The sequence below is a fragment of the Drosophila mojavensis genome, unplaced genomic scaffold, assembly GCF_018153725.1.
Source record: "Drosophila mojavensis isolate 15081-1352.22 unplaced genomic scaffold, ASM1815372v1 contig_74, whole genome shotgun sequence".
In the NCBI taxonomy this organism is placed as follows: Eukaryota; Metazoa; Arthropoda; class Insecta; order Diptera; family Drosophilidae; genus Drosophila; species Drosophila mojavensis.
The window spans coordinates 7,973,884-7,984,541 of NW_025318899.1; the positions used below are offsets into that span (position 1 = coordinate 7,973,884).

Sequence of the window (10,658 nt, forward strand, 5' to 3'; positions counted from 1 at the left end):
GTGTTCAAGTTACAAGCGCGGTATATTAAAGCTTCAAAAATCAGAAGCACTGATCAGCTATATACATATACATATGCATATGCGTATACATACATACATATACATAATCGTAAGTGTATATGGCATGTGTACATCATGTAGCTGATGCTGATAACTGCGTCGCTTGCATTTTCGCAAAAGGTTCCCAACCGCAGCAGATCACTTGATATTGTTTTCAATAGCACTGCGAATGTACAACAACAACGGCAACAGCAACAAAAATAAACAAATCACAGATAAAACAAACAATGCTCGCATTCCATGCCACAAAATTATGTTGAGCGGCTAACTCGATCAACTTCTCATTGATCTTGAGGCCAGGCTAATTGAATTTAAAATTGAGCAATCGATTGTATTAATTCGCTTACCTTGACTCACGCTGCCAGATAATTTTCCACAGCGATCTTGCCTCATGCAGCGCCGCTTATCATAGCTTTGTTGCGGCTTACCGCCTGATAAGGTGATAACCAAGCGACGCATTGGAAAATGCGTGCAATGACGCATTTTGGTTGACTTAGAAGCGTAAACAATAACAGATTAAAGATTCCAGATTCCAGATTTGTTATTATTTTCCTTTTGCAATAATTGGGCTGCATTATCAGAAGAGTTAATAATACACAGACCCCCCAAGCAGCTCGATCGATAAGTGGCCAAGCGGAGTCGATCGCACGATCGCAGAGCTGTAAACAAAACCAACAGAGAAAAATCTCTGAAAAGTTCTGCAGGAATATTACGAAATTGAAATACTCTAACTAAATAAATACTTGAATATAAGCTATCATAATTTTGAATTGTTTATCGATAACTTGATATAAATCGATCTTTCATTTTGAATTTAAGTATAATTTCTATAACTGGCTATACATTTAAAAAAATATATATCCGATAAGAGATCATAACATGAGATCGGTCAGTCAATATAAATAGATCTACATGCTTTCAATAACAGATCATGCGAATTAATCGATCAGTTGATATACTAACAATATCTTTCCATTCAAAAACTCATTTAAAATAGAAATATCAGTTTTATAATTCGATTGGTAATTAACGATCGTTTTATTACAGTATAGCTCTTCAATAGTCTATAAAGCTTAAACTCATAAAACTCATATAACTATTGAATATATTCAGGTAAACCTGAAGTAACTGTAACTGTAGTAAATGCGATTTATCGCCATCTATAATTAGCACGCGCACGCTCTTATATACATGCATATATTATACATGAAATTATTTATAAACAAGTTGTTTATGTGGTTGCCTGGCTAACTTGTCAGACTGATCGATCGATCAGTTTAACTGATTCCTGGACTAACCTAAGTGAGCTGTTGAGGTTGCCGATCTGATTAGGTGGGCAAGTGTGTATATATAGACTACCGTAAACAGGCATAGGTATCAGCATGCTTATATGTAGAGCACCCAGAGCAGACCAGACAAAATGTGATGATATTTATGAGCAGTATTGCGTAAGATTAGCACTGCGAGGTCTAGACAGAGCATTTCGTGTGCTGTGCATGCTATTAGTGAGAGTTATTTGAAGCACGCATTACCTTCTCTTCTTTTATTACCAAAAGAGACACGCACACACACGCACACACACACTCGCGCGCACATCTGACCATAAAGAAACAAACAAAGCGCCAAGCAAGCAAACATACTTAGTTAATAAGATGCCGCATAATGTGCAAATGAAAATGACCAAAATGACGAGGAAAAGCGAAACCCAGTGACCAGTGTCCAGTGACCAGTGAAGAAAAATGGGCAGCCGAACATGGTGGTTGGGCTGGGTGGTGCTTTGGCATCGAATGTGTAACCACTTGAATTTCATTTGGCGAAAAGCTTTATCGAAAATTATGCGAATGCTACTGACTTCTGGCAAGTGGCTGTGGCTGAGGCTGAGGCAGCGGGCGATGGCGACTCCCTCCTTAACTCTCAACTAACTGCTTAGAAGCCTGATAAAAATCCAGCACACAAAACTAAACAAACAGATAATAAAGAGGGAAAATGATGCTGCCAAACCCAAACCCAAACCCAAACCCCAAGCCCCGGCATAGAGACAAACCGAAACCGAAATGAACCGCATCGCAGGCGGTGGGTGAAAGGGGCAGGAGGTCGTGTGGATTGTGTGGATGCTTCGCATATGTGAACCCCCCGCGTTGTGAGCGTGGCGTCCAGTTGCTGCCCATTGCCCCGCCCCGCGCTGCCCTCGAGCCGGCAGTGCCACAGCCTTAGCTCATGCATAATTCAGCAGAATTCTGAATGATTATTCTTTATGGGACTGTTTATTTCTTTTGACCATTTATTTCAAGTTGGTGCGTTGCGTTTTTTTTTTTTTCTGTTCGCTCTCTGCGTACAGCTTCTTTTTTTTTTTTTGTGATTTTCATTATTTTTATACAGTTTCCAGTTGCTTGCGCTCGGAATGATTTCGAGCAACGGTGACGCAAAAATCATCAAATGGACAAACGGCGACTGCTCGGAAATAACCACATGAAGGCACTTGCCTTGTCCTGGCCACTGGCCACTGGCTGTTGGCTGTTGGCTGTTGGCATCTGCGTTGTCTATTCAACCAAAAAGTGCCACACCCCCGGGCGGCCACTCAGCCAACCACACATGACTCTGACATCCCTCGGCCTTCTATTGTAGCTGCTGGACTGCGCCGCTTTCAACGCATCATTTGATTTTATTTTATGTGCCCAAAGTGGCCAAAAAATAAAATAAAATAAAATAGAAACTGAAAAGAGTAAAGACAAAAAACAAAGAGTTTTTATTTGTTTTTGTGTGGCCGCAATTGAATAAAATGTTACTCTAATGCAAGTCGAAGGGGCACTTGCCGTTATTGTTTCTCCACTTGCCAATAGATATTGGCAATAGCTCTGCCAGATAGCGGGCATCGCAGTGCGGTCGCTGCATGAGAATAACTTCATTAGGAAATGGCACACCCGTTCGCCGACAGCCGACAGACGACGCTGTCCAACAGCGGACTGCAGACAGCGGACAGCTAAAGGTAGACCCCAGCCTGGGAGACCTACAGAGATCATGTGAACTCTCACGCGTTATCAGAGCAGCAGCAGCGGGCGATAAAGCCGACGCCCAGTCGAACAGAGAACACATAAAAATAATGAATGACTTGATATTTCGAAATACCCTGTATATATCAGTTGCAGGCTCGTTTCAATGTGTATATTTTTAAAGATTGATAATACAATGCAATTTGGTAAATGAACAGACTAGAAACATAGATTAATATATACTCAATTACTTTTACTCTTCATATTGAAAGGAAAGAGAGAAATAAAGTGTAGATGAGATTCTGAGCAATGAAAAAGCAAAGTAAGTCTAAAGAGCTGCATAATTCGAGTTTCCCTTTCTCTCTTTTTTAGGAATAAAAAAGAATTCAAGAAAATATTAGAATCAAGAAAGCCTTGATGGTTGATTTCATGAAATGAGGAAATAAAATATGAAATCAGGGTATATTATTTTGCCAAAAGGTAGACTTTTATAGCTGTGTGTGAGCTTTTACGTCTGCTCTAGAAAGAAGATAAATAGCCTAACCGAACTAGCCCTTCTCATGCGACTGTTTGGTCGTCTGTCTATAAGTAATTTTACCTACAACACTCAAAGGTGATCATGTTTTAACTAACTTTAACTTTATTTATATTTAATTAATCTAATAATTCCATTTGGCATCTGCATAATACTTCTAAAACCTACACAACTATAAATTTCAGCAAGTATTCTTAGCACAAAGGGTATTTTCCAGTCGACTATTCCCAAATATCATTTTTATCAGTACAATGAAGCAAAGATTTCTCAGCAAATGACATTTAAATTTTTTATAATTTAATTTCTTTAATTTCATAGAAGCTCAAAATCAAGCGCTAGCTATATTATATATTTAATGGCTATTAATTGCTCGCTTGATAAATGAACTAGCTAGAATATTATATTGCTATTATATTATAATAACAAAAATAAATTCATTTGAAAATTCGCCTTCTCACTTTCTTTGCTTAGACATCCAACGAAATCGCAATTACAATTGCAGCGAATAAAAGTTTTAATTACGCCAAAAAATCCAAATTTACTTTTCACGTTTGTTTTTGGCGAGTCTGAGCTTTGGCCTGACTGAGTCTTGGCCTGGGTCGTGTCTCTGGCTCAATCGATGGGAATTTCAATTAAAACTAATTGAAAAGCGCATAAACTTTGTCTGTGGCCAAGTAAACAAAACCAGTTCGCCAAGTCGAAGAACTTTGATGGCTTCAATGGCTCAATATTGAAAGGGCAGTTTTCTTTGTAGCCACGCCCTCCTCCTGCCCCTCCTGCTGCTTCTCTTTTGGCAGCGTCCCCCGCTCAATTGAAGGACAGTTCGTTTGGCAACGTTTTTAATTCGTTTACGTTTATTATTTATTCCGCGGCAAGAAGACAAAAATAAAAACGCTTTTCTCTGACGGTTTGGCTGGCTTTTCCTTTGCCCTGCCAGCATTTTCCTAAATTGTTGTTCACTGTTTGCTCGCCTTGTTGTTTGCTTTTGCGTTTGTCTTTCGGCCATTCTTTATATACAATTTGCATATACACACTATGAAGTATTTTATATATAGAGAGAGAGACGTCGTTCACAATTTTCATTTAAGCGCGCGCTTCTTATATTTTTGTTTTATTTTTCGACAACATTTGCATAACGAAGCAGCAACAACAACAACAACAATAGCAACAATCAGCAGCCTGGCCTGATGTCCTGCTGCTGCGCTCAACTTTTAAGTTGGCTTCGAAACGCGTATTTAGTTGCCATTTGCTTTGCCTTCAATTTGTCCAGCGATGCGTGGGCCGGCACGCCCAAAAGCCCAGACGCCCATGCGCCCACCAAACGTCGAGCTCTAATTAATTTCCCCAATAACTGTACAAGCCCCGCTAAAGGTAGCAGCTGTCCACGGGGCCGAGATGTATCTGCATCTGGATCTGGATCTTTAGGAACTAGCACAGCAATTGTTGTTGAAGCGCCAGGCCGCATAGCTAATGAGCGAGGGCCCCTAGACAGTCAGACAACAGATCGTAGCCCAAAACTGATTGATGTGTGTCAGTCCAAAAAACAACAAAGTGAGAGAGAGAGAGAGGGGCGGAGAGGGAGGGAGGGAGAGAACGTGCCCGAAAACCTTTCGAAACACATAATCTTAATGGCTTTCAAATTGTGGCACATTAAGCAGCTGGTAATTGATATACAAACAAAGTGTGACAGAGAAAGGGTGAAGGAGAGGCTGAGGCTGCAGAAGGGGAGCTGCGGCCATGTCTACATGTGTAACGACAAGCTGCGCGACTGAGAACAACACAGAGACCAAGCGCGCAACCGAGAGACAGAGACCGAGAGACACCCAGTGAAACTCGTTCGCAAGTTAATTAAAATTTCAGAAACGTAAATTGAATTACGAACACAAATTGTAAGCGACTCGTCTCCACGCTCAGCCACCAACTGCTCCAGTTACGCGTGAGAATTTCTGCCCACTCTCTGCATAAAATTTCAATTCCGACAATCGAAGGGAACGCTGCGACACATTCCCAGGAAGACAGGAAGGCTGCTCAATTGCAGCCAATAATCATAAAATTTAATAAAGGTATTTCGCTTGACCGTTAACGCGCAGCGAGTCTCCCTCTCGCTCCCCCTCTCACCACCTCTCGCTGTGTGGCTAGGACGAGCTCTGCTGGCAACAGTGGGTTAATGTATGCAAAACGCATTCAAATTTTATGTATCGCCCGCAACGATCTGCTCTATCCACTTACTACCTCCCAACGGCAAGAACAACATAATTCGCTCTGCATTTGGTTGCCTACCTTCCATGTGTTCCATGTGTGCTCTGTGGCTCGCCCCTGCCTCAGTTCGTGGTGCTAGAGATACACACACATATATTTATATGTATATGTGTATACTGCATGCTCTATTGGGTTTTGGGCAATGCTCGTATCTATGGCACTTAACGGACGCGGCCTTCTCTGCATGTAAATTGCATAGTTTGGGACACTTTGGGTCAGCTAATGAGGGCGATTTGCAGGCGCTCGTCTGGCATGGGAATGAGCTGAGAAAAAGTCGCGTTTCTTCTACAGTCATCCACATACATAGTATATATATAGAGCAGAACAAGGTCAATGGTAGAGTTAACTGATTCAAACATAAATCAAGCCATTAAATTGAAAGCTTTGATAGCTAACTAGGTGTTACAATTTATTGGCAGAGATATGAAGAGTTAGGCACATATAATTAAGTCTTTATTATAATTATCAATGTAATTTTCATATACTACTAGATCTCTACTATCAGACAGCAGCTCATTTCCAACTCTTGAAGAATAAAAGCAAACTGTATAAAAATGTACTTCTCCAAAACATTCTACTGCCCAATCCCAATCTTCTTCCCTAATCTTCAAGATCTTCTTAGAAATACATATATGATTGTTATTTAGTAACTCCAGCTTAATTGTTGGCTCTCGCACTCCGAGCAAGAGGGGCTATCTAAATTTAGTGACTCGTTTATCTTCGTGCGAAATCTGAAAAGAAACTAAAAACGGGAAGCACTAAAAAATCTCGCATATGCTTAAGCCATTGCGAGTGCCACTCGAGGGTTTACAGACAATTGCACTTTATGAACCGCAAATCGCATCAATTATAAGATGAGCTCGCAGTGCTGTGCAAAGTTTTACAACTTGGCAAACAAGTCGACGCTTAAGTTTTGGCAATAAATCAAATTTGCTTCAAGCCATAAAAACGCCACACATTAGCACAACAAAAAGGACGCAGGACAAAGCGCGCTATCCACCTACTCCCCTCTCTCTCCCACTCTCGCTCTCGGATAGTCGTAAATCTGAAAATCACTTGTCGCGATTTGAGCTGCCGTGCTGCTAGCAAGGACTCGGCTCAAGGACTCGCAGAGGCGCATTAAATTTTACGCATTATTAGAAGAAGCCAACACAAAGGATAACAACGAAAAATTAGGCACATTTGCGGCTAAACGCAGGGATGTCAGCCTGTCAAATGTCCTCGACTTGGCCAGCAGTAGGGGTAGTGCCAGCAGTAGGGGTAGTGCCAGCAGCAGGGGCAGAGCCAGGGAGCCGGGGTTGGTTTAGAGTTTAGCGCTCGTCGCATCATTCCACTTCATTGGCGGCTTTTGTAACATTTGTTTGTGACGTTAATTTATACAATAATTGTGACAAGGACCAAGGACCAAGGACCAAGCATCATTTAGCCATGGACAACGCCGCATGCGCTGCCCCAAAAGGAAACTTTCACTCCCGACTCCAACTCCGCTGACTCGGCTAGTTAATATAGAAACGCGATCCGACATTTGACTAAGGTTTTTAATACGCATCTCTTCATCCGGACATTGGCCATTAGACAGCGCTGTCTGACGTCACGTTTTTAATGGAATTTTTATGTATTTGTTGTGTGCAGCTTTTACATGCGAATCAGGCTTGGAATTTCACAAAATTTATTCTAAATTATATTCATATAAATGTTAAAAAAGTTGCACGGCCTGCACACACGCACACACGTGTGACACATGAATATTGAAAGTGTGTGTGTGTGTGTGTGTGTGTGTGTATGCCTAACACACACTCCATTGCCAGTCTGTGCTTTGCCAGCTCCAACTTTCATTACGAAACGCATCTCATATGAGAAAGTTTTGCGGCCCAGTGACAAGCGGCCAGCCCCTCAGACCCGGCCCATTTCTGCAGCTGCCACATCCACCTGAGACAGACAGGTGTTAAAAGCCAGGGGTCTGCATATATTAATATCCCAAATGCGAATGTTCCGGCACAGGTAGCTTAGCAAAAGAGAACAGAAAAAATAAATAAAAAACGAAAGAAAAACATTAAAATTTTCATGAAAAATGTCATCAACAAAAGTTTGAAATGCAAATAATTTTGTTGTTGTAGTTGTAGTTGTTGCTGCTGCTGCTGCTGTTGCTGTTGAGTGCTCTTCGGGCGGACAAAGAATGTCTCTGCGGCAGACACACATCAACACACACACACACACACACACGCACACCCACAGTAGTGTGATATATCCATTTGATATGCTTAGCAACTGCGTGAGGAATGGAATATATAAAAAAATAAGCGTAGCTTGCTTTTTGGGGCTACGTTTTTGGCACACACATCACGAACGTGGCGATGAAGCCATCAGCCATCAGGCAACGGGCCCAGCGGCATTAGAATGCATTTAGAAACGCATTTATCATCACGTCGGGATTTGTATTTGGCTCAGAGCAGGAAACCACATTGCAAACGCCAGGCACAATCAGCGAGCAAATCCGCAGCAGCTGATCGATTATGATTGATGTGTGCTGTAAAAAGTGGCAGATAAAAGATACGGGGAGTTCCATATATATGATAAACCAATTGCAATTAAAATTTAAATATAGATAAGCGCGCGGGCGTGGCTCTACGTGATTTCATTAGCAAATCACAGAGAAATCAAATCAAAGCCAAAGCCTGGCCAGGCTACAGCTCTGGAGCTGGTGCTCGCTCCACTGCAGCAATGCTGCGAGGGTGTCTGCTTGGCTGCCTGACTGCCTGGCTGTCTTGTCCTTATGGCCGCACTCAACGCTCAGCACTTGGCTGCACTCAAGTGTCGCGACGTCGCCATTAAGGCATTCGCCACGCTCAATTCGCAACATGGACACACGGAGTCCGCATCAGCAGCAGCGCCAGCTCATACGAGTCGCAACAACAGTTATAATATAAAAATGGCGTCTTAAGTCAGTTGGCTGACGCCCCCAACTGGGCGAGCAAGTCATTAACTCGGCTCAAGAGCTTTTATCTCGCCACTTGAACGCATCTTAGCCTACCCCTGCTCGAGCACAACAGCCTCCCATCCGCCCGATTTCCCCCACCCTGCTGCTCTCTTCCACTAACTGTCATTGGCAGTCGCCATTTTCTACAGCTCTCTCTCTCTCTCTCTCTCTCTCTCACACTCCCTCTCTTTCTCTGTCTGTCTGTATCTGTTTCTCTATATTTTCTGTTAATTTCCATGGCGCAATTACACGCAACTGATAAACACACAAATTGCACCCAGATTAAAAAGCAAGCGGGAACAAGTTTTATGGCTCGCCCGTCGCGCTGAACCGACTCGACCGACTGACTGGAGCCGACATAAAAATTAAATAATTTCACTACAATTGTCTAGCTACAAAGAAAAAAGCAACAGAATTATCTAAATGAAAGATTGCACTGAACAATCTAAAGACATTCAATAGAGTTTGCTTGCAGCTGCTGAGAGTAGAGCAAGGGATATAAAGAGAACTGCAAGATATTGTATTTTAATAGTAGAACACTCTGCATTATAATGCGTTCTATTAGAGACCTAGCATCTTATCAGCTTACATAAGTACAGGTTAAATAACTCAAAGTCTCTTATTTAATATATAATGTACTATACTACTACTATATAACGTCTATAATCAAGTAGAAAATATTACGCATAGTTTTGTGTAAGGTAATATAGAATACTATATTTTACACTAGATATTTTCGACTTTGAAATGTTTTTTTTTTTTCAGGAAAAATCTCACTAGACAGAATTCTTTGAAATCGATAATCTGATTGTAATAGAATAGTAGATTTTAGGAAATACTGTCCAGTAAGATTTTTCCTGAATCGAACTTCCCCAAAAATGAAATTCATTTGCTGCATTATTCATATGTCATATAGAAGTTAATTTTGAATAAGCAAAATTCTTCTCAAATTTGTAACTATATACATAATATTGTAGATGGAGAAAAAGAAAGAGAAAAAGTTGTCTCTGTAAACTCTAAATAAGATCGAAGAAATCGAATAAGATTTGCCAAAGAAAGAAACTTCTCTTTCACACTCTATATAAAATTTCTCAGTTTAATCAAGAATCAAAGACCGCAAGAATATAAAGGATATATAAAGGAAATATAATATACATTTCTATTAAAATACTTCAAGAATTTCCTTCCACTCCATTGTATAGGGCACTCAAGTTTCGACTCTGATTGCCTTTCAATGATTTCCCATTCGAGTAAGTCGCATTTGATTGCTGAGTTGTCAAGAATTATGCGCGCATTTTACGAGCGCTATAAAAGCAGCAGAACGACATATGTAAGCTGGATATCAAAAAGTCAGATTGTATAAATTGGAAATCGTGGATAAATCTATTAACTAATTAAAATAGTTGCAGAGCATAAAATCGAACGGCGCACATGGGGCAATCAATTAATTCTGTGCGTGGGCGTCGCTGGACAAGCGTGTATCAATTATTTTAATGACGCCCTGGCCAAGGGGGCGACAGAGCTGATGGTCACTGTCCGTTGCTCACATTAGGATGCACCCCTGAGCAGTGGTCAGACAATTGACAGTTTATCAGCTAAGAGAGGGGAGGGGAGGGGGGTAGCTGTTCAATGAGGCGTTGAGGTGCGGATTTGTATATCGAACTGAACGGAAAGTCAACCCTCGAATGCGATTTTAAACAATTTGAACAATTTGTTAAGCAATTTGCGGTTGACGCCTCGCACACCAATAACAACAATAAATTAGTTCGATTTGTTGCCCGGGGTGCCACACCCACGCGAGGGGAGTTCATACAATTAAAATGGATTCGACATTCTG

General features: G+C 41.3%; 1 long non-coding RNA gene across 1 annotated transcript; it reads right to left on the reverse strand.

The window, feature by feature from the left end:
- Positions 1 to 2,305: 2,305 nt before the first annotated feature.
- Positions 2,306 to 3,092, reverse strand: LOC122757459. Its single transcript, XR_006357496.1, has 2 exons — positions 2,847 to 3,092; positions 2,306 to 2,773 (listed from the first exon to the last, which is right to left on the reverse strand). It is a non-coding gene; the product is annotated as an uncharacterized LOC122757459 (long non-coding RNA).
- Positions 3,093 to 10,658: the final 7,566 nt, after the last annotated feature.